At 38.6% G+C, this 25,926-nt stretch overlaps 1 protein-coding gene across 18 annotated transcripts in view; it reads left to right on the top strand.

Moving 5' to 3' along the window:
• SGCD (sarcoglycan delta) overlaps positions 1–25,926 on the top strand; it is a 1,717,585-nt gene that overhangs the window by 526,428 nt on the left and 1,165,231 nt on the right. For 17 of the 18 annotated variants that reach the window (XR_013827577.1, XM_079916704.1, XM_079916702.1 and 14 more), the window contains one exon: positions 896–996. The exons of the other annotated variant lie outside the window; for it this stretch is intronic. The gene's annotated coding sequence lies outside the window, so the exon portion shown is untranslated. The remainder of the gene's footprint in view (positions 1–895; positions 997–25,926) is intronic. 18 annotated transcript variants of the gene reach the window in all.

Below are 25,926 nucleotides of genomic sequence, written 5' to 3' on the forward strand. Positions count from 1 at the left end.
TTTGTCTATTTGTTCTGTCAGTTACTGAGAGAGGTATATTTAAATCTACTCTCATTGTCAACTGGTATATTTCTCCTTGTAATGATAGTGATTTTTGCCTGGTGTATTTGGGGGCCGTATTGTTAGACACATCTTCCTTATGAATTAAATCTTTACTGTAGGACTTTGAGCCAATCCAGTCAGGGCTAGATTGTAGTTGCTGGGTTTGGGGCTTGTAGTTGCTGTAGTTGCTCTCTCTGTACCAAGTTTTACACTTGTAGCTGTACCTTGTGTTTAGGATGGGGGATAGTTTGCTAGATAGTTTTCCTCCAGGTGGGCTCCACCATCAACTTTAGGTCTTCTTTTGTACTTTACCTTAGGGTAGGTGTCTCTCTACTCTTTTACCCCTTTTGATCCTCTACTTCCCTTTCCCAGAATTTTCTACTACTGCTGATTACTGGATACTTGTTGGTAAAGGTTGGGTGAGGGGCATCCTATGTTCTGAATAAACCTCAGTCTTTCACAGGTGTATTGTGTCTGTGGGTCTCACGGCTGTGGCCTTCTGAGAGCGCCTGCCCCTTCCGCAGCTGTAGTTCTGGGCTCATCAGTATTCCTGCCTCTCCCCAGATGTAGAGAAATGTTTTCTGTTCCTTTCCCTCAGTTTCATTGGAGTTTCACTTGAGTACTGAGCGGACAGCATTGTTTGTCACCCCCATCCCAGTTTTGTAGGGGAGAAAGGAAGAAGGATTTGGGTAGGCTTTGTGCCCTCCAGCTTTGGCTGCTCTTCCCCGTCCTCACATCTGTACCAGGATGAGCACCCTCTCAGGATTCTCACGAGTCTTTTTTGCATGTGCCTAGTGAGGTCTGTGGAGAAGAAACTACAACCAGGTCATATAAACTCTTCCTGTATTTGCAGCTCCAAGGACTCTACATATTCTTGCCAGCACTTCGCCTTACCAATGCATGAACAGTTCCAGCTGAATTCCTCTTACCAGTGTCAGGCTTTGTCTCTTCCAGGTAAGCAAGTACTCTCATCCTGTCCTCTCCTGCAAGTGCCTGTCTCTCCTTAGTTTTCAGACTTGTTGTTGCCTTGTGTCTCCAGCTTTCTGATGGGTTCAAGAAAAATCATGAACTTGTGGTTTTTCTGGTTTTTGTGTTGTTATTTTAAGGAAGAAATGCTTTTTGCAGCTCTCTATATCTTAAGCAGAAATTCATTGGGTTTCTTAAATCTGTACATGGATGTCTTTCTTCATTTTTGGAAAATCCTCAGCCATCGTCTGTCCAAATATTTCTTCTGTTTCATTGTCTCTCTCTTCTTCTTCTGGGTCTCCAGTTATATTCTCACTGTATTTCTTCTTTTATCCCCAGAGGCAGTACTACTTGGAATGCCTCCCTATCCATTTTTTTTTTCTTTTGGCTACATACATTTATATTGCCAATAAATGTTATGTAGTATTTACTGTGTGTTTTAATTTATACAATCTCTAACTTACTGTTTATATCATTCTGCCGCTTGTTCTTTTCATTTAACATTAAGGTTTTGGAATCTATTCATCTGCATAGATCTGGTTACTTTATTTAGATTAGGAATTTGTGAAATCTCTGTATGGTATTCCGTCAATGAAGATACGATAATTTATTAGCCAATTTATCAATTTTTCTATTAGTGAACATTTAAGTTTTAAAAGTCTTTTCCCCCCATTACAAATTTTGCTTCAACGTATGACCTTGCATGCAATATATGGTACACACGGGCAAAAGTTTCTCTGTGTTACACACCTAGAGACACAATGGCTGAGTATATTTTACAAGCATGAAGTTTTCTAGTTACTTTTGCTTCTCGCTTAATTGCATTTGGTATAGATTATATCCATTTTAAACTTCACTGGTTATCGCCAAGTTGGTTTCTGAAGTAATTATAATAATGTATCATCCTGTTTGTTTTCCCATATTCTTACCAACATTTGGTATTATTATACTTTTTTACTTTTATTAATCTGATGTGTGTGGAAAGGTGCCATATAACCTTAATTTCCTTGATGTGAGTGAGGTTGAACATTTTTCTTATGGTTATTTGTTGTCTTGATTTCCTCTTTATATCCTTTGCTACTTTTTCTATTTTCTTTTCTTTTCCTTAATCATTTGTAGTCACCCATATACATTCTTCTCACTAATCCTTATTCTGTGTTGTAACTCCTCCTAGTCAGTTACTTATCTTTTAAATTAGTTTGTGGTACTTTTACTGCCCATGATATTTAAATTTAAACATGGTCAAATTTAACAATTGATTTCTTTATTAACTGTGCTTTTTTGATCTTGTTTAAACAAATCCTTTTAAATTCTAGTGTCAAAATTTGTTCTTAACATTTAGGTCTCAAATTCATCAGGAATCTTTGTGTATAGCATGAAATAAAGGTTTAATTTAATTTCTTTCCAAATGGAAATACCATTCCTTAAATAATCTTGCTTTTCCTTCATATTTGTGATGCTATGTTTCTTAAATTCTAACTTGCCCATGCTTTAGTCTGTTTCTAGGTTTTCTATGCTGTTTACTGATCTATTTGTCTATCCATACACTAATTCCATACTCCTCCTTTTTATTTTTTATAAGAATTCTGTTTGGTTTTAATTATAATGGTCTTTAATTTTATAGATAAATTCAGAGAATATATTTATATCTAGGGTATTTAATCTTTTCATGCACAAACCTGATTATTTCTCCATTTATTTAGATATTTTTTGTGAACTTCAATAACATAAATATTTTCTCCATAAGGTACTAAACTTCTTTTATTAGAGCTAGTTCTTAATTTTTATCACTATTGTGACTGGTGATAGTTTTTCTCTTATATTAAATAATTGACTATTGATAATGCAGAAGTAGTTATTGATTTTTATAGTTAATTTTTATATCCAGTAACCCTGCTGAATTACATTATAAGTTCTGGCAGTTTGAATTTTTTCTTTTAATTTAATTTTCTGTGTAGAAAAATCACTAGCAAGTAACAAAAATTTCTAATCCTTATACCAGTTCTTTTCCCATCTTATTCCATTGGCTAAGACCTTCAGTAAAATAATCATAGACATTATAATGAGAATCTTTGTCTTGTTCCTGAGTTTAATGGGAATGCTTCTAAAGTTTCATCATTATTATATTTGCTGTAAGTTTTTGAAAGGTTTTTGTACCTTTTATTAAAATAAGAACTGGGGTTTTTTTGTTATTCTTCGGTAAAAACTCTTATTAGGAGAATGTGTGAAATTTTATCTACTGCTTTTTCTGAATGCATTGAGGTGATTGTATGTTTCCCCCCATTAGTCGTTAGTGTGGTGATTTTTTTTTTTAAGATATTCTGATATTGAAATAATCTTACATTCCTGGAATAAAGCATACCTGGACATGATTTATTACATTTAAAATACTGCTGGGTTCAACTAATGAGTATTTTATTTATATCCATGTATATAAATTAGGTTGGTCAACAATTCCCTTTTCTAATACTACCCTTTTCTTATTTTAGTAAAAAAATGTCTCAAGCTCATAAAGGCAGTTGGGTAGTTGTCTTCTTTTTCCAATTTTTGAAACATTTTACATAAATTATAGTTTAAATGTTCTTTGAACATTTGTTAAATCCCTTTCTAGTACTGTCTGTGATGGGAATCTTCATGAAAGAGAAATTTTTGGAAAGTATTCTAACCATGTGAGGTGGGAAGAGGGGATTTGCTATGTCAGCTTAGTCTGCCATTTTGAAAGGAAATCCCATCTTTCTCTATATTATTATGTTTTTTTTCCCACCAAGAGAAAATGAAGACACTTCTTTGTAAACCTTTAGAATTATAAATTAAAATTTCCTGATGGATAGAGGATTTAGGGGGTGATCTGCCTATATTCAGGGACTTGAGTTTGACATAGGGAAACTGTGCTGTCCCTCCAGAAGTGGGTACTGTCATTTGACCCCCACCATGATGTTGAGGACCATTCTGGCCTGTGAATAATAAATAGTCAGAGTGTATCTATTTAGCGTACCTATTTTCTGCCCTTTATATAACAATAATAACCTTATGATGAATTTTTTTGTTATCTGTATTTTACACAAGAGGAAATAGATGATAGGAGAAATTAAGTAACTTGGCCAAAGTTACTTGGCTGAGAAAGCTTCAGAGGAGGGTTGTGAAGCCATGTGTATCTGATTCATTACATCATAGTTGGCCCTCCAGAAATATTTGCTATTTCTCTTTAATCCTTTAATACACAGTCTCCAGCCAAAGAATTGTCAAATCAATTTTCCCTCAAGTTTCATTTGATTTTAGTAACTCCTTGCATAATCTCTTTGTCAATGTTTATCATGTTTTGTTTAGGGAAAAGCAGTGTCAGTATTCCCCACACCTTTTCTGATTCTTTTACTCCCTCCTCTAAGTTGTCTGTATATAATCTTTTGTATCTTTGGCTTGATTTATTAATACAGTCTCAACAGATTTATTAAGTGGAGGAAAAGCTATGAATAACCTTTTTCTGTAGTCACCATCAGCTGGTCATATGATTGAGCAAGGAACATTTTAGTCAAAATGGCAGTACCATCTGAAGGGCTTGTTTCACTGTTTCTGTTTTCTGGTAGACCTCTGCTTAAGCATATGGGAGAGGCAATTTTGGTGGGGTGGTGAAAAATACAGTCTTTGTATCAGAATGACTTGATTTTGTTCCTAGCTTTGCCATTTCTAAAGGGGGCAAAGGGAAGCTTAGCAAATTACTTAATGTCTATAAGCTAGGCACTCTCTGACATAATTTTCTTCCCTCTTTTATTTTTATTTTTTGAGATACAATTCACAGCATAAGGTTCACCATTTAAAAGTATGCAATTTAATGATTTTAGTACATTTACAGGGCTGTGCAACTATCACCACTATCTAATCCAGAACATCCAAATTAGAATTCCAGTATCAATTTTCATCACTCCAAAGAGAAAGTTTGTACCTATTATAGTTGCTCTCCATTTCCCCTCCCCCCAGCTCCTGGAATCACTAATTGGCTTTCTATGTCTATTTTACTTTATGTCTGTTTTAGATAGTTCATATAAATGGAATTATATAATATATGGTCTTTTGTGTCTTCTTTCACTTAGCACAGTGTTTTCAAGGTTCATCCATGCTGTAGCATATGTCAGTACTTCACTCCTTTTCATGGCTAAATAATATTCAAAATGTGGTATATACAAAATACCACATTTGGTTATCCACTAACAACACAGTTGGTAGACACTTGTGTTGTTTCCACTTTTTGGCTATCATGAATAATGCTGCTGTAAACATTTATGTATAAGTTTTTGTGTGAATATGTTTTCATTTCTCTTGAGCATATACCCAGGAGTGGAATTGCTGAGTCATACATAATCCTATGTTAAATTTGTGAGGAAGGGACAGACCGTTTTCCACAGTAGCCACATCATTTTAGATTCCCACCAGCAATGAATGAAGGTTCCAGTTTCTCCACATCCTTGCCAACATTTGTTATTACCTTTTTTGTTTTAATTGTATATACTCATCCTAGTGGGTTTAAAGAGGTGGTTTTTATTTGTATTTCCCTAATTACTAATAATGTTGAGCATCTTTGCATGTGCCTATTGACTATTTGTGTATCCTCTTTGGAGAAATTTCTATTCAAATCCTTTGCCCATTTTTAACTGGGCTATTTGTCTTTTTATTGTTGTTATAAAAGTTATTTTGTATTCTGTATTCTAGACCCTTATTAAATATATGACTTGCAAATATTTTTCCCATCTCTGGATTGCGTTTTACTTTCTTGATAGCTGATACATGTTAGATATAATAATTTATAATCCTTGTGAAGGAGGCAATATTATATCCATTTTATAGCAGAGGAAACAGAGTCAGAGAGGTTATATGGCTTTGCTCAAGTTCACACAGCTGGTAGGCGGCAAGAGCCAAATTCAAACCTAATCTCTGGTTCAAAGCCCAAGAACTTCCTGACCAGATCTACTGCCTCCTTATAAGGTAGCAATGCAAGACATAATCCAAAGCAACACGTGATTCATGACCAAAAAAGAGGTATAGATTCAGAGGAAGCAGAAACTGGTATGAGTCAAAAGTGATCTGGGGAAGATTCAAGGAATCAGAATTTCAAAAGGATACATGGAGAGGAGGATGGAACATTCTCAAGGCAGTTAACAAGGGCCTTGATGTGGGAACAGAAAATTGATTTAAAAAAAATGGAAAAATAAATCATTGGGACTGGAATAGAGGATATTATAGGCAACTGTGGGAAATGAGGCTAGAAAATTAATTTTAGATGTTGGATGGCCTAGGTGTTACTAATTTTTTGCTGTAGACAGGCAATGGGGCACCATGGGAGGTGTTCAAATAGGAAAGTAATGGGATCATAGTAGAGTTTTAGGGAAATTCGTCTGGCAAAGTTGATAATTGGAGAGAAGGACTAAAAGAAGAAGACAGCAGGGGAACTTCAAGATGGCGGAGGAGTAAGACGTGGAGATCACCTTCCTCCCCACAAATACATCACAAATACCTCTACACGTGGAACAACTCCTGCAGAACACCTACTGAACGCTGACAGAAGACCTCAGACCTCCCAAAAGGCAAGAAACCCCCCACGTACCTGGGTAGGGCAAAAGGAAAAAGAAAAAACAGAGACAAAAGGATAGGGATGGGACCTGCACCAGTGGGAGGGAGCTGTGAAGGAGGAAAGGTTTCCACACACTAGGAAGCCCCTTCATGAGCGGAGACGGGGGGTGGTGGAGGGGGAAAGCTTCGGAGCCACAGAGGAGAGCACACCAACAGGGGTTCCGAAGGCAAAGTGGAGAGATTCCTGCACAGAGGATCAGTGCTGACCAGCACTCACCAGCCTGGGAGGCTTGTCTGCTCACCCGCCAGGATGGGTGGGACTGGGATCTGAGGCTCGGGCTCCCATCGGATCCCAGGGAGAGGACTGGGGTTGGCGGTGTGAACACAGCCTGAAGGGGGCTAGTGCGCCACAGGTAGCTGGGAGGGAGTCCGGGAAAAAGTCTGGAACAGCCTAAGAGGCAAGAGACCATTGTTTCGGGGTGCGCGAGGAGAGGGGATTCAGAGAACCACATAAATGAGCTCCAGAGACAGGTGTGAGCCATGCCTATCAGTGCGGGCACCAGAAACGGGCATGAGATGCTAAGGCTGCTGCTACAGCCACCAAGAAGCCTGTGTGCAAGCACAGGTTATTATCCACACCTCCCCTCCCGGGATCCTGTGCAGCCCGCCACTGCCAGGGTCCAATGGTCCAGGGACAATTTCCCCAGGAGAACACATGGCATGCCTCAGGCTGTTGTAACATCATACTGGCCTCTGCCTCCACAGGCTCGCCTCACATTACATACCCCTCCCTCCCTCTGGCCTGAGTGAGTCAGAGCCCCAAAATCAGCTGCTCCTTTAACCCCATCCTGTCTGGGAGGGCAACAGATGCCCTCAGGTGACCTACACGCAGAGGTGGGCCAAATCCAAAGCTGAACCCCAGGAGCTGTGGGAACAAGGAAGAGAAAGGGAAGTATCTCCATGCAGCCTCAGGAGCAGTGGATTAAATCTCCACAATCAACTTGATGTACCCTGCGTCTGTGGAATACCTGAATAGACAGTGAGTCATCCCACAGTTGAGGCGGTGGACTTTGGGAGCAACTGTTGACTTGGGGTTTGCTTTCTGCATCTAATATGTTTCTGGTTTTATGTTTATCTTAGTTTACTATTTAGAACTTATTATCATTGGTAGATTTGTTTATTGACTTGGTTGCTCTCTTCCTTTTATATATATATATATATATATATATATATATATATATATATATATATATAAAATTTTTTTTGCTTTTTCTCTTTTTGTGAGTGCGTATGTGTATGCTTCTTTATGTGATTTGGTCTGTATAGATTTGATTTTACCATTTGTCCTAGTGTTCTGTCTGTTTGTTTGTTTGTTTTTGTTTTTTTTAGTATGGTTTTTAGCACTTGTTATCATTGGTGGATTTGTTTTTTGGTTTGGTTGCTCTCTTTTATTTTATTACTTTTTTATTTTTAATAATATTTTTTATTTTAATTATTTTATATTTCTTTCTTCCTTCCTTTCTTTCTTTTTTTTTCTCCCTTTGCTTCTGAGCTGTGTGGCTGAGAGGGTCTTGGTGCTCCCGCCGGGTGTCAGGCCTAAGCCTCTGAGGTGGGAGGCCAAGTTCAGGGCATTGGTCCACCAGAGACCTCCTGGATCCACGTAACATCAAATGGCAAAACTTCTCCCAGAGACCTCCATCTCAATGCTAGGATCCAGCTCCACTCAACAACCAGCAAGCTACAGTGCTGGACACCCTATGCCAAACAACTAGCAAGACAGGAACACAACCCCACCCATTAGCAGAGAGGCTGCCCCAAATCATTATAAGTTCACAGACACCCCAAAACAAACCACAAGACATGGTCCTCCCCACCAGAAAGACAAACTCCAGCCTCATCCACCAGAACACAGGCACCAGTCTCCTCCACCAGGAATCCTGCACAAACCACTGAACAAACCTTAGCCACTGGGGAAAGACACCAAAAAAACGGGAACTAGGAACCAGCAGCCTGCAAACAGGAGACCCCAAACACAGTAAGTTAAGCAAACAGATAAGTACACAGCAGATGAAGGAGCAAGGTAAAAACCCACCAGACCAAACAAATGAAGAGGAAATAGAAAGTCTACCTGAAAAAGAATTCAGAGTAATGATAGTAAGGATGATCCAAAATCTTGCAAATAAAATGGAGAAAATACAAGAAACAATTAACAAGGACCTAGAAAAACTAAAGAGCAAATAAACAATGATGAACAACACAGTAAATGAAATTAAAAATTCTCTAGAAGGAATCAGTAGCAGGATAACTGAGGCAGAAGAATGGATAAGTAACCAGGAAGATAAAATAGTGGAAATAACTACTGCAGAGCAGAATAAAGAAAAAAGAATGAAAAGAATTGAGGACAGTCTCAGAGACCTCTGGGACAACATTAAACACACCAATATTTGAATTAAAGGGGTCTCAGAAGAAGAAGAGGGAAAAAAAAGGACTGAGAAAATATTTGAAGAGGTTATAGTTGAAAACTTCCTTAATATGGGAAAGGAAATAGGCAATCAAGTCTAGGAAGGACAGAGAGTCCCATATAGTATAAATCCAAGGAGAAATATTCCAAGACACATATTAAACTATCAAAAATTAAATACAAATAAAAATATGAAAAGCAGCAAGGGAAAGGCAACAAATAACATACAAGGGAATCCCCATAAGGTTAACAGCTGATCTTTCAGCAGAAACTCTGCAAGCTGGAAGTGGGTGGCAGGACATATTTAAAGTCATGAAAGGGACAAACCTACAACCAAGATTACTCTACCCAGCAAGGATCTCATTCAGATTCGACAGAGAAATTAAAACCTTTAGAGACAAGCAAAAGCTAAGAGAATTCAGCACCACCAATCCAGCTTTACAGCAACTACTAAAGGAACTTCTCTAGGTAGGAAACACCAGAGAAGGATAAGACCTACAATAACAAACCCCAAACAATTAATAAAATGGTAATAGGAACATACATATTGATAATTACCTTAAATGTAAATGGATTAAATGCTCCAACCAAAAGATATAGACTGGCTAAATGGATGCAAAAACAAGACCACTACATATGCTGTCTACAAGAGACCCACTTCAGGCATAGGGACACATGCAGACTGAAAGTGAGGGGATGGAAAAAGATATTCCGTGCAAATGGAAATCAAATGAACGCTGGAGTAGTAATTCTCATATCAGACAAAGTGACTTTAAAATAAAGACTATTAGAAGAGACAAAGAAGGACACTACATAATGATCAAGGGATCAATCCAAGAAGAAGATATAACAATTGTAAATATTTATGCACTCAACATAGGAGCACCTCAATACATAAGGCAATTGCTAACAGCCATAAAAGGGGAAATCACAGTAACACAATCATAGTAGGGGACTTTAACACCCCACTTTCACCAATGGACAGATCATCCAAAATGAAAATAAATAAGGAAACACAAGCTTTAAATGATACATTACACAAGATGGACTTAATTGATATTTATAGGACCTTCCATCCAAAAACAACAGAATACACATTTTTCTCAAGTGCTCATGGAACATTCTCCAGGATAGATCATATCTTGGGTCACAAATCAAACCCTGGTAAATTTAAGAAAATTGAAATTGTATCAAGTATCTTTTCTGACCACAATGATATGAGACTTCTAAATGGTGAAAAACTGAAACCGTTTCCATGAAGAACAGGAACAAGACAAGGTTGCCCACTCTCACCACTATTATTCAACATAGTTTTTGAAGTTTTTGCCACAGCCATCAGAGATGAAAAAGAAATAAAAAGAATCCAAATTGGAAAATAAGAAGTAAAACTGTCACTGTTTGCAGATGACACAATACTATACATGGAGAAATCTAAAGATGCTACCAGAAAACTACTAGAACTAATCAATGAATTTGGTAAAGTAGCAGGATACAAAATTAATGCACAGAAATCTCTTGCATTCCTATACACTAATGATGAAAAATCTGAAAGAGAAATTAAGGACACACTCCCATTTACCATGGCAACAAAAAGAATAATATACCTAGGAATAAACCTACCTAGGGAGACAAAGACCTGTATGCAGAAAACTCTAAGACACTGATGAAAGAAATTAAGGATGATACAAACAAATGGAGAGATATACCATGTTCTTGGATTGGAAGAATCACCATTGTGAAAATGACTCTACTACCCAATGCAATCTACAGATACAATGCAATCCCTATCAAACTACCAATGGCATTTTTCACAGAACTAGAACAAAAAATTTCACAATTTGTGTGGAAACACAAAAGATCCCAAATAGCCCAAACAATCTTGAGAAAGAAAAACAGACCTGGAGGAATCTGGTTCACTGACTTCAGACTGTTCTACAAAGCTGCACTCATCAAGACAGTATGGTACTGGCACAAAAACAGAAATACAGATCAATGGAACAGGATAGAAAGCCCAGAGAAAAACCCACACACATATGGTCACCTTATCTTTGATAAAGGAGGCAAGGCTGTACAATGGGGAAAAGACAGCCTCTTCAATAAGTGGTGCTGGGATAACTGGACAGCTACATGTAAAAGAATGAAAATTAGGACATTCCCTGACACCATACACAAAAATAAACTCAAAGTGGATTAAAGACATAAATGTAAGGTCAGACAGTATGAAAGTCTTAGAGGAAAACATAGACCGAACACTCTATGACATAAATCCCAGGAAGATCCTTTTTGACCCATCTCCTAGAGAAATGTAAATAAAAACAAAAATAAATAAATGGGGTGTAATGAAACTTAAAAGCTTTTGCACAACAAGGGAGACCATAAACAAGTTGAAAAGAGAACCCTCAGAATGAGAGAAAATATTTGCAAATGAAGCAATTGATAAAGGATTAATCTCCAAAATTTATAAGCAGCTCTTGCAGCTCAATATCAAAAAAACAAACAACCCAATCCAAAATGGGCAGAACACCTAAATAGACATTTCTCCAAAGAAGATATACAGATTGCCAACAAACACATGAAAGGATGCTCAACATCACTAATCATTAGAGAAATGGAAATCAAAACTGCAATGAGGCATCACATCAGACCATTCAGAATGGCCATCATTAAAAAATCTGAAAACAATAAATGCTGAAGTGGGTGTGGAGAAAAGGGAACCCTCTTGCACTGTTGGTGGGAATGCAAAGTGATACAGCCACTATGGAGAATAGTATGGGCATTCCTCAAAAAACTAAAAATAGAACTACCATGTGACCCAGCAATCCCACTACTGGGCATATACCCTGAGAAAACCATAATTCAAAAAGAGACATGTACCACAATGTTCATTGCAGCACTATTTACAGTAGCCAGGACATGGAAGTGACCTAAGTGTCCATCGACAGATGAATGGATAAAGAAGATGTGGCACATATATACAATGGAATATTACTCAGCCATAAAAAGAAACGAAATTGAGTTATTTGTAGTCAGGTGGATGGAGTTAGAGACTGTCATATAGAAGTCAGAAAGGTTCTGAAGAACCTAGGGGCAGGACAGTAATAAAGACGCAGATGTAGAGAATGGAGGACATGGGGAGGGGGAAGGGTAAGCTGGGATGAAGTGAGAGAGTGGCATGGACATATGTACACTACCAAATATAAAATAAATGGCTAATGGGAAGCAGCGGCATAGCACAGGGAGATCAGCTCGGTGCTTTGTGACCACCTAGAGGGTGGGATAGGGAGGGTGGGTGGGAGGTGCAAGAGTGAGGGTATGTGGGGATATATGTATACGTATAGCTGATTCACTTAGTTATACAGCAGAAATTAACACACCATTGTAAAGCAATTATACTCCAATAAAGTTGTTAAAAAAAAAAAGAAGAAGAAGGCTTTGTTGGCAAATGGATGCAGGTTTGATATGAAATGTTAAAAGCCTGGTGGAAATGATAAGTATGGAAAGTGGAAAAGTACAAAGAGACACAAGAAACAAATTGCAGGAAGGACCTATAAGTCATGATGAGTTACTGCATGTGTCACAGAATCTAGAGGTTGGTTCTAAAAGTTAAATATGGAGTTATAATAATAAAAATAATGCTTGACATTGAGTGAGTATTTTTTATTTCTGAGGGGAAAGAGAAACACCGTGGAAAATACATCTTGATGAATGGGCTGGAAGTCAGATAGGAATTTAGTTGGAGGTGGATATTCAAGTTGATAAAATGATATGCTAAGTGTCATGAAAGTATTACCTCATTTAATCCCCAGATTTTACAGATGAGAAAACTGGGACTCAGATTGGTTGAGCAGCTTGTCAAAGCTACATAGTTAGTGTGATGCTTAATTTTATGTGTCAATTTGACTGAGTCAGAAGGTTCCAAGATATCTGATTAAACATTATTTCTTGATATGTCTGTGAGGATGTTTCTAGATGAGATTAGCATTTAAGTTGGTAAACTGAATGAAACAGATTGCTCTCCTCAATGTGGGTTGGCATCATCCAATTTGCTGAGGGCCTGAGTAGCATAAAAAATTGGAGGAAGGGAGAATTTGCTCTAACTCTGCCTGACTGACTACATGAGTTGGAGCAATGTTCTTCTTTTGTCCTGCGACTGGGAATTACACCATCAGCTCTCTTGGCTCTCAAGCCTTTGGACTCAGACTGGGACTTATGTTATTAGCTTTCCTTGTTCTCAGATCCTTGGACTTAACCTGAGCTTCTACACCATTGGGTTCTTGGGTTTCCAGCTTGCAGAGAATAGATCATGGGACTTCTCATCCTTTATAATTGCATGAGCCAGTTCCTCACAAGAAATCTCTCTCTCTCTTTTTCTTTCTTTTTTTTTTTAAGTGAGTGTAGACATAGCCTTTATTTTTTAAAATTAATTTTTATTGGAGTATGGTTGATTCCAGGACATGGAAGTAACCTAAATGTCCATGGATGGGAAAATGGTTAAAGAAGATGTGGTACATATATACAATAGAATATTACTCAGCCATAAAAAGAATGAAATAATGCCATTTGAAGTGACATGGATGGTCCTAGAGATTGTCATACTGAGTGAAGTAAGTCAGACAAAGACAAATATCATATGCTATTGCTTGTATGTGGAATCTAAAAAAGTGGTATAAATGAACTTATTTACAAAATGGAAATAGAGTCACAGATGTAGAAAACAAACTTATGGTTACCAAGGGGGAAAGAGGGGGGAGGGATAAATTGGGAAATTGGGATTGACATATATGCACTACTATATATAAAATAGATAACTAATAAGGCCCTACTGTATAGCACATGGAACTCTACTCAATACTCTGTAATGGCCTATATGGGAAAAGAATATTAAAAAAGGAGTGGATATATGTATATGTATAACTGATTCACTTTGCTGTACACCTGAAACTAACACAACATTGTAAATCAACTGTGCTGCAATAAAAATTAAGTAAATAATTAAATTTAAAAAAAGAACTTCCTCTATAGCACAGGAAACTCTACTCAGTACTCTGTAATGACCTATATGTGAATAGAATCTAAAAAAGAGTTGATATATGTATATGTATAACTGATTCACTCTGCTGTACACTAGAAACTAATACAACATTGTAAATCAACTATACTCTTTCTCTCTTTCTCTCTCTCTCTCTCTGTGTATATCTCTGGAGAACACTGACTAACAGAGCTAGTATGAAATGAAGTGAGGATTCAAGCTTAGATTTGTCATAATACAGTGTGAGGAATCTAAGAAAATGCCACGTTTGAAAACTTGGAGAATATAGTAAGATCACTAATAAATAAAGCCCAGGCTTTTGAGAGGATCTTGAGGGAGGAAGAACGGATTTTGTCTTGGGTTTCATGTGAAGAAGGGCCGCTTACTTGGACATGATTAAAACAGGGAGAAAGAGGGAGCAAGAAAGGCAAGGTGTATGTGGGGAGGAGAGACAGCAGACAGACAGATGGGGGTGGGGGAGAGAGATCTGTAGCATGTGCAATGAGGTTGAAGCCATGGGGAAAATTCATTCAGCAGTGTAGAGCAGACAGAGTGAGGAGGAGAATGCTAGACCTTAAGGAAGGTGGAGGTGAGGGAGGGAAAGAGTGAACCAAGAGGAGGAGGAAGAGATGAGTGGTCAGTGAAGTAGCAGGAGAACAAAGAGAATTAAAAGGAGGATGTGCAGGAAAGGTTAAAAAAAAAAAGCCTGAGAAAAGGTAGTGCCATATTGTATCTTGTGCTTTTGAAAACCCACTTCAGAGAGATGTGGCGTAGACTCAGTTCAGAGGCTTGAGGCTTCAGAAAACCATCCATAGAAAGAAAAGAGGCCACAGCTATAGACTGTTTCATTGTATCTGTTGGGCAGTGTTTGGAAGGAAAGAGAACTGAAGTTAGAGGAATGCTGGAATCTAGAGATTTGTGTGGAACTGATGGGATTCTGTGCATGTTTGGAGAGAGAAGGAAGAAAGACAGGTAGTGGAATCAAACAAAACCAACGCTTTAAATTGAAGAAATACGTATCTAATGGTGTTACGATATCTGCTAGTGGATAAGAAAGGGTTGTTGTTGTTTCAGTAGGACACTGACATTTATTTTAAGGCAGGGTAGCAGGCACTTAATTTTCTCAACAACCCTGGAAGGTAAATGGTATTATTATTTTTAGAGACAGTGAAACTGATTCTCTTTTAGGGGCATTGGGTCATTCTCCAAACCCTGAAATCACACAGTATGTGTGATCACTCATGAGCTTACGTTTAAGAACAGGTCTTTCTGTGTTTTATTATAGAAATTTGGGTGAAATTCCTTATGGAAAGTGGAGTAGTATCTCTAATAATAAGAGCTAACACTTCTTGTGTATTTGCCAAAGACCTAGCACTGTTTTAAGTCTATTCTATGTATTAACTAATCTAAAGCCCTAAGGTATATTGTATTACAGATGGGAAGGCTAAGACCCAGAGAATTTAAATAACTAATCCAAAATGGTGGTGATAGTATCAGAACTGAAACCCATATAGGTGGTCTTGCTCCAACGTTTGTGCTCTTAAGCTCTACGCAGGAAACTGCCTTAGTGTTGTGTTGTCCTTGAAGATTTCCAAAGCTCTTTTTTTCTCTTTGATTTCCCTATCAACGTGGGGGACGTGTTTGCACTTTTCAGCAAAGTGGAAACTGAGACATAAGAAAGTTAACACTGGGGCTTCCCTGGTGGCGCAGTGGTTGAGAGTCCGCCTGCCGATGCAGGGGACACAGGTTCGTGCCCCGGTCCGGGAAGATCCCACATGCCACGGAGCGGCTGTGCCCGTGAGCCACGGCCACTGAGCCTGCGCGTCCCGAACCTGTGCTCCGCAACGGGAGAGGCCACAACAGTGAGAGGCCCGCGTACCGCAAAAAAAAAAAAAAAAAGAAAGAAAGAAAATTTACACTGTCCCCCATGAGTAAGAGATTGAACAGAAAATGATATCCATACATATCTCCTTACTCTTAGAATTGGGTGCTTCTCCTCAGGAGATGATATAGAATAATAAAAGGGGTCAAGACTGGAAATCAGAGATGTGGTGACTCATCCCAGCTCTGTCACTCACTAGCTATGTAACCACAGTCAAACCGCTTGCCTCATCAGGTTCTTGGTTTTCCCCTCTGTAGAAGGAAAAGATGGGGTTTGATGATCCTTTGACTCTAAAGCAGCAAGGTGCAGTATATACATAATGCAAGCCACATATATAATTTAAAATTTTCTGATAGCCACATTTAAAAAAGTAAAAATCTACTAGGTAAAATTAACTTTGATTATGTGGATCATTTAACCCCATATATTCAATACATGATCATTTCAACACAGAAGGAATATAAAAATAATTACTTTTTTTTTTTTTTTGGTTCTAAGTGTTCAAAATCTGGTGTGTACTTTATACACTCAACACATTTCATTTGGACTAGCCACATTTCAAGTACTCAGTAGTGACATGTGCTAGTGGCTATAGTATTGGACATCACAGATCTATACCTTAAGCAGTAAGTAGCATGAAGGCTCTTCCTCAAAGACAAGTAGCTAGAAACATCTCAGCCAGAAGCAAATGCTGCTGAGATATTTGCCTGCCCATCTGCTTAGCTTCAAGTTCCTCTCTTCCTCAGCCTCCAAGGCATCTGCCTGCCTCAACTAAGTAGAGTGGGAAATTATGAATGATGGCCCTCTCCCTACAGCCCCAGCCCCTCAACACTCAGTATCCATGAAGCCCACACAACAAGGGCATCATCTTTCCAAGCTGACAGCCCTGGGAGATGACACTTGTGGTAAATTAAGTGGAATGCTGATGACAAATGAAGTATGGTCACAATGTAGCAGGACTAGCTGTCAGGAGAATCTACTGTGGCCCTTGACAAATGCATTCTCTTTTAGATCTTTCCACGGCATTTGAGTGCTGGATCATCTATTATCCTGCATGTTATGTATGAAGAGAGAAATAAAATGAAATGGAACTCACATAATCACTGTAAAGGGAGATTTACTGGATACCATCACAGTTTGTCTGGGGGAGGAAATCCGCCTGAATGAGGGCATGCTTGTAAAAACATCTTTATGGTGAATGAAGGTTTTTCCCACACTTCAGTAGTGCAGGTCAATCCTACAAGAGTGGAAGGAGAACAGGATTTTCCTTTCATTAGTCAGTCAGGCCAACTAAACCAGCACATTTGTAAAAAACCTAAAGGAGAGGTAAATTTTGGATAATTATGTAAGCCTGCTTCTGAGAACACTGAATAGTGAAACTGGCCACATGATTTGTAACTCTGGAATAATCCTATAAAATAGAAGGCAGTGGTATCCATAAACAAAGTTGACTCTAATGAACACAGCAGTTTAAAAAAAAAATTTTTTTTTAAGATAGACAGTGTGGCATCCCTTTTTTCAGGAATTGTTTTGGAAGTGGGCCTATTCGCAAATTAAAAGAAGTGTTGTGAAATTGACATGTTATAGAGCTGGGAGAGACCATAATGATCACCTGGTCCAAGGCAATCAGAAATGTGATGACTCACCTCTCTTATCCATGGTAGATGTTGCTAATCAGTCCTTCTTCCCACTAAGCCCAAATATGGCCTCAAAGTTCTTCTCAAAAAGAAGTTCCAGAGGTGGAGACAATATGGCAGTGTGGGAAGACATGGAGTTAGCATCTCCCTACAACTAGGGTGCCTGCCGGCTGCTGGTGGGGGACTCTGTCGCCCAAAGAGATGGGAGGAACCCCAAAGCGAACTGGTAGGAGGTAGGAGGACTGAGGGGGGGAGGAGAAGTGGAGGCCAGACAGGATCTGCGCCCCAGAGGCAGGGGAGATCAGCAGAGGCAGGTGGGAGGAGCAGGAGAGGAGCAGAGGGTGATTGCCCTGCCCACTCAGGCCTGAGGAGCCTGCTGAACTCCCAGGCTGATCCCCTGCTGTCCAAAACCCCTCCAGGCCAGGTGGGTTCTTGGGGGCATAGGAGGGAGGCCTGGGAGATCAGGAGAGGCAGGTGGGAGGGGCCCTCCAAGACCAGAGGAGCAGGACAAGAGAGGAGGGCATTTGCCCCATGCACTCAAGCCCAGGAAACATGCTAGGCGCCCAGGTGAGGCCCCCTGCACTCTGAGACCAGGGGTCGGGGACACACCTGGGCCCCTTCTGTTCCTTGAGTCTAAGCCCCACCCCCAACAGCCACCAGGGTCTTCTCCAGACCTGGGGGTCCTGAGCATTGGCCCCACCCACTGCCCAAACCTCGCCCTTGCTTAGGCCCCACCCTCCACAGCCAAGGCCTTTTTCCCCCTTTTTTTTTCCTTTTCCCTGCTCCTCTTTTTTACTATTGTGGTAGTGATGTAACTTCTGGCTGTTGATTCATCTATATTTTTATTTTTATATTCTTCCTAACATATCTGTTAGTTTCCTAGTCCAATTTTATTTTTAAATTTGTTATTGTGGGGTTTTTTTGTTTATTTTGCCACCCCAGGAAGCTTTCAGGATCTTGGTTCATGAGCCCGGGGTTGGGCCAAAGCTCCTGCAGAGGGAGCTCTGAGTCCAAACCAAAGGATTAACAGAGAACCTCAGACCCCAGGGAATATTCATTGGCGTGAAATCGCACGGAGTTCCTCACCTCAGCACCAAGACCCAGATCTACCCAATAGCTTACAAACTCCAGTGTTGGAAGCCTCAGGCCAAACAACCAGTAAGACAGGAACACAATCCAATTCATTTAAAAAAAAAAAAAAAAAAAGAGACGGCAAAAAAATACGTCACAGTTGAGGGGGCAAGGTAAAAACCTACAAGACCAAATAAGTGAAGAGGAAATAGGCAATCTACCTGAAAAAGAATTCAGAATAATGATAGTAAATATGATCCAGAATCTTGGAAAAAGAATGGAGGCACAGATTGAGAAAATACAACAAATGTTTAACAAAGATCTAGAAGAACTAAGGAATAAACAAACAGATAAACAACGCAATAACTGAAATGAAAAATACACTAGAAGGAATCAATAACAGAATAACTGAGGCAGAAGAACGAATAAGTGAGCTGGAAGACAAAATGGTGGAAATAACTGCCAAGAGCAGAATAAAGAAAAAAGAATGAAAAGAATTGAAGAAAATCTCAGATACCTCTGGGACAACATTAAACACACCAACATTCAAATTATAGGGGTCCCAGAAGAAGAAGAGAAAAATGAAGGGTCTGAGAAAATATTTGAAGAGATTATAGCCAAAAACTTCCCTAACATGGGAAAGGAAATAGTCACCCAAGTCCAGGAAGCACAGAGAGTCCCATACAGGATAAACCCTAAGCAAAACACACCAAGACACATATTAATCTAACTAACAAAAATTCAATTCAAAGAAAAAATATTAAAAGCAGCAAAGGAAAAACAAAAAGTAACATACAAAGGAATCCCCATAAGGTTATCAGCTGATTTTTCAGCAGAAACTCTGCAGGCCAAAAGGGAGGGGCAGGATATACTTAAAGTGATGAAAGAGAAAAACCTAGAGCCATGATTACGCAGCAAGGGTCTCATTCAGATTTGATGGAAAGTCAAAAGCTTTTGAGACAAGCAAAAGCTAATTTAATTCAGCGCCACCAAACCAGCTCTGCGGGAAACACAAGAGAAGAAAAAGACCCACAAAAACAAACCCAAAACAATTAAGAAAATGGTAATAGGAACATATATATTGATAATAACCTTGAATGTAAATGGATTAAATGCTCCAACCAAAAGACACAGGCTTGCTGAATGGATACAAAAACAAGACCCATATATATGCTGTCTACAAGAGACCCACTTCAGACCTAGGGACTCATACAGACTGAAAGTGAGGGGATGGAAAAAGATATTCCATGCAAATGGAAATCAAAAGAAAGCTGGAGTAGCAATACTCATATCAGGTAAAATAGACTTTAAAATAAAGACTGTTAACAAGAGATAAGGAGGGACACTACATAATGATCAAAGGATCAATCTAAGAAGCAAATATAACAATTATAAATGTTTATGCACCCAACATAGGAGTAGCTCAGTACATAAGGCAAATGCTAATAACCATGAAAGGAGAAATCGACAGTAACACAATAATAGTGGGGGACTTTAACACCCCACTTACAACAATGGACAGATCATCCAAACAGAAAATAAATACGGAAACACAAGCTTTAAATGACACAATAGACCAGATACATCTAATTGATATTTGTAGATCATTCCACCCAAAAGTGGCAGAATACACTTTCTTCTCAAGTGCATATGGAACATTCTCCAGGACAGATCACATCTTGGGTCACAAATCAAGCCTCGGTAAATTTAAGAAAATTGAAATTGTATCATGCATCTTTTCTGACCACAGCGCTATGAGACTGGAAATGACTTACAGGAAAAAAACTGTGAAAAACCCAAATACATGTAGGCTAAACAGTGTGCTACTAAATAACCAAGGGATCACTGAAGAAATAAAAGAAGAATTTAAAAAATAAATAGAAACAAATAACAAAGAAAATAGGACGGCCCAAAACCTATGGGATGCAGCAAAAGCAGTTCTAAGAGAGAAGTTTATAGCAATAAAATCTCACCTCAAGAAACAAGATAAGTCTCAAAAAAACAATCTAACCCTACACTTAAAACAGCTAGAGGAAGAGGAACAAAGAAAACCCAAAGTCAGTAGAAGGAAAGAAATCATAAAGATCAGAGAAGAAATAAATGAAATAGAAATGAAGAAAACAATAGCAAAGATCAATAAAACTAAAAGCTGGCTCTTTGAGAAGATAAACAAAATTGATAAACCCTTAGCTAGACTCATCAAGAAAAAAAGGGAGAGGATATGAATCAATAAAATTAGAAACGAAAGAGGAGAAATCACAACTGACACTGCAGAAATACAAAGGATCATGAGAGATTACTACAAGCAACTGTATGCCAATAAAATGGACAACCTGGAAGAAATGGACAAATTCTTGGAAAGGTACAATTTTCCAAGGCTAAACCAGGAGGAATTAGAAAATATAAACAAACCTATCACAAGTAATGAAATTGAAACTGTAATTAAAAATCTCCCAACAAACAAAAGTCCAGGACCAGATGGCTTCACAGGCAAATTCTATCAAACATTTAGAGAATAGCTAACACCGATCCTTCTCAAAGTCTTCCAAAATATTGCAGAGGGAGAAACACTCCCAAATTCATTCTATGAAGCCTCCATCACCATGATACCAAAATCAGAAAAGATATCACAAAAAAAGAAAATTACAGACTAATATCACTGATGAACATAGATGCAAAAATCCTGAACAAAATACTAGCAAACAGAATCCAACCACACATAAAAAGGATCATACACCATGATCAAGTGGGATTTATCCCACGGATGCAAGGATTCTTCAATATATGCAAATCAATCAATGTGATACACCACACTGATAAATTAAGGAATAAAAACCCTATGATCATCTCAGTAGATGCAGAAAAAGCTTTTGACAAAATTCAACACGGATTTATGATTAAAACTCTCCAGAAAATGGGCATAGAGGGAACCTACCTCAACATAATAAAGACCATATATGACAAACCCACAGCAAGCATCATACTCAATAGTAGAAAACTGAAAGCATTTCCACTAAGATCAGGAACAAGACAAGGATGTCCACTCTTGCCACTCTTATTCAACATAGTTTTGGAAGTCCTAGCCACAACAATAAGAGATGAAAAAAAATAAAAGGAATACAAATTGGAAAAGAAGAAGTAAAACTGTCACTGTTTGCTGATGACATGATACTATACATAGAAAATCGTAAAGAAGCCACCAGAAAGCTACTAGAACTAGTCAATGAATTTGATAAGGTTGCAGGGTATAAAATTAATGCACAGAAATCTCTGGCATTCCTATACACCAACAACGAAAAATCAGAAAGAGAAATTAAGGAAACACTCCCATTTACCACTGCAACAAAAAGAATAAAATACCTAGGAATAAACCTGCCTAAGGAGGTGAAAGACTCAGAAAAGTATAAAACACTGTTGAAAGAAATCAAAGATGATATAAACAGATGGAGAAATGTACCATGTCCTTGGATTGGATTAATCAATATTGTGAAAATGACTCTACTACCCAAAGCAATCTATAGATTCAGTGCAAGCCCTGTCAAACTACCAATGGCATTCTTCACAGAATTAGAACAAAAAATTTTACAGTTCGTATGGAAACACAAAAGACCCTGAATAGCCAAAGCAATCTTGAGAAAGAAGAGTTGGAGGAATCAGGCGCCCCGACTTCAAACTATACCACAAAGCTACAGTAATCAAGACAGTATGGTACTGGCACAAAAACAGAAATATAGATCAATGGTACAGGATAGAATGCCTGGAGATAAACCCATGCACATATGGTCACATTATTTTTGATAAAAGAGGCAAGAATACACAATGGAGAAAAGGCAGCCTCCTCAATAAGTGGTGCTGGGAAAACTGGACAGCTACATGTAAAAGAATGAAATTAGAACACTCCCTAACACCATACACAAAAATAAACTCCAAATGGATTACAGACTTAAATATAAGACCAGAGACTGTAAAACTCTTAGAGGAAAACATAGGAAAAACACTCTTTGACATAAACCACAGCAAGATATTTTTTGATCCACCTCCTAGAGTAACAGAGATAAAACCAACAATAAACAAATGGCACTTAAAAGCTTTTGCACAGCAGAGGAAACCATAAACAAGACAAAAAGACAACCCTCAGAATAGGAGATAATATTTGCAAGTGAAACAACAAAGGATTAATCTCCAAAATATACAAACAGCTCATGGAGCTCAATGTCAAAAAAACAAACAGTCCCTTTAAAATATGTGCAGAAGACCTAAATAGACATTTCACCAAGGAAGACATACAGGTTGCCAAGAGGCACATGAAAAGATGGTCAACATCATTAATTATTAGAGAAATGCAAATCAAAACTACAATGAGGTATCACCTCATGCTGGTCAGAATGACCATTATCAAAAAATCTAGAAACAATAAGTGCTAGAAAGGGTGGTGTGGTGAAAAGGGAGCCCTCCTGCACTGTTGGTGGGAAAGTAAATTGATACAACCACTATGGAAAACAGTATGGAGGTTCCTGAAAAAACTAAAAATAGAACTACCATATGACCCAGGAATCCCACTCCTGGACATATATCTGGAGAAAACCATAATTCAAACAGAGTCATGTACCACAATGTTCACTGCAGCACTATTTCCAATAGCCAGGACATGGAACTAACCTAAATGTCCATCGACAGATGGATGGATAAAGAAGATGTGGCACATATATACAATGGAATATTACTCAGCCATAAAAAGAAACAAAATTGAGTTATTTGTAGTGAGGTGGAGGGACCTCGAGTCTGTCATACAAGTGAAGTAAGTTAGAAAGGGAAAAACAAATACCGTATGCTAATGCATATATATGGAATCTAAAAAAAAAAAAATAAGTGGTACTGATGAACCTAGTTGCAGGCCAGGAATAAAGAGGTAGACATAGAAAATGGACTTGAGGACATGGGGTTGGAGGGCAAAGCTGGGGCGAAGTGAGAGTAGCATCGACATATATACACTAGCAAATGTAAAATAGTTGGCTGGTGGGAAGCAGCAGCATAGCACAGGGAGATCAGCTTGGTGCTTTGTGACCACCTAGAGGGGTGGGATAAGGAGGATGAGAGGGAGGCTCGAGGGGGAGGGGATATGGGGACATATGTATGCATATGGCTGATTCACGTACAACAGAAACTAACACAGTATTGTGAAGTAATTATACTCCAATAAAGATCTATTAAAAAAAAAAAAGAAGTTCCAAGCAGCAAATACCAAGCAATCAGCATTATCAAGGTGAACCTATTCACCTTCCTTCATCTGGTCCAAACTTCTCACCTTATACATAAGTAACACAAGGCTCAGAGTTAAGCTGCTGTCTACAGTCTCCTTTACCAGGAATTACTGGTGGGAAGACTGGAACCCATACACCTTCTGGTCCCTAAGCCTGTTCTTTCACTATTTCATTCTACCTGTGGATGGTTTGGGCTGCAGGAATGTTCCGTATATCGTGCAAAAATCTGTTTCTTGCAGGGGTCTATGTCTAGATAGATAGAACCATATCTATCCTTTGTGGACACAAAGACCAAATCCCACAGAGTTCCACCCACATGACAGTTCTTTAGATTCTTCAGAGCAGCTCTCATGGCCCAGTTCAGAGGCTTCCATTATACTCATGATCTGATGCTGTGATTTTTACTCTGTTTTCTGTTCTGGTCTTTCTCTGGTCACTCTGGATCGCCTTGAGTGTGTCTACATCTCTCTTAGAGAGTGGTCTCCAGAAACGGACATGATGCTCCCAGTGTAGACCAACCAGTGCAAGATAGGACACCGATCAAAGACAGAATATGGATTATTTGAAGGGTTTAGAATGAGATTCCCCAAGCTTTGGTCATTTACACACGATCATCACAATTTTTTGCCATATATGCCTACGACCTCTATAAATTTTTATGTAATAATTCTTTTAAACATTTACATTTTTCATACATAAATTTACTTGAGAAAGAACTTTTTATTACTGCAAATAAAAAATAGTTGACATAAGTAGAAGGAAGCCATAAAAATACAGTGAAAATGAAAGAATGTTATTCACTTCTAGTTAAATACTCTATTACCTGCCAAAGTCTCTTCGTTGCAAGGGGAGGTTATAGGTGTCAGAGAGTTGTTAAAAGCGTACTAGTGGCAAATTAAAACTTTATAATAATCAGAAGAATGGAACGGAAAATGGTAGAAGAATAATAATCTCCCTACGGGATTCCATGTAATTTAAAGATGTGCCCCATGTCCCTAACGCCATCGCCTGTGCCATCTCATGTAAGGCTACTTGCCCCATCATTTCCATGGGCAGCCAGGGCTGTGTATCCTATACTCTGGAAAACATGGATCCCCTGTACTTCTCTCACTACCTTTCCTCTTAGCTGCCTAAAGAAACAGCGTCTTCTTTTCAAACTCAGATATATTTCTCCCTCCAGAAGCCAGTAGCCTTGTCCTTTTGTGGTTCTTGCTTTTCCCAGCTCTGTTACTCTAATCCCTTGCCATTAAGTAAGGATGTTTCAGGGCAGGCCCTCTGAGATATTCTCTTTTGTCCCTCTGAGTCATGAATTTTTTCTCCCTGGTGATTGCTAAGCTCTTTTCTGCCCAAAGTAATCTCTGAAAAATTTGGGGGAACCTCACATCTCAAGGACTCAGTCTCCTACAAGGGCCTCATTGCTTCTATAGCTGCAGAGACCACACAGAGACCATTGTGGAGTCACATGAGAGAGGATGAAATGCCGGCCAAACTCCCTTTTCCTTACAATCCTGTGTTTGTCATCAGAAGTCCTACCATTTGAGACTGGGTTAAGAGTGTGAGCTCTGAAGTCAGATTCTCTGGGTTTGAACCATGGCTTTGCTATTTATCAGCTGTGTAACTTTGAGAAAGTTAGTTAACATCTCAGGGCCTCAGTTTATGTACCTTTGAAATGGCAATTATACTTGTACCTATTTCATAAGGTTGCTGTGAGAATTACATGAGGTAATTCCCATAAGGCATTTAGGAAAACAGTGCCCTTGCATGCAGTACTCTCTCAATGACGGCCAACAATCATGATGACCATCATGATGTATTTCCTCAAAGACATATTTCTTGTTTACAATTTTTATTATTTTGGACAGAGGTAAGGGAGGAAAGATCAAGAAATAGTACATTCCAAGCACCTCAGAAGGACCCCATAATCCTTCCTAATAATAATCTTCCTTCCACAAACGTAACCACTGTCCTGATGTTTATGGCAGACACTATTATTCTATGTTTTTATAATCTGTGTA

The sequence above is a fragment of the Stenella coeruleoalba genome, assembly GCF_951394435.1.
Source record: "Stenella coeruleoalba genome assembly, chromosome: 3".
NCBI lineage: Eukaryota > Metazoa > Chordata > Mammalia > Artiodactyla > Delphinidae > Stenella > Stenella coeruleoalba.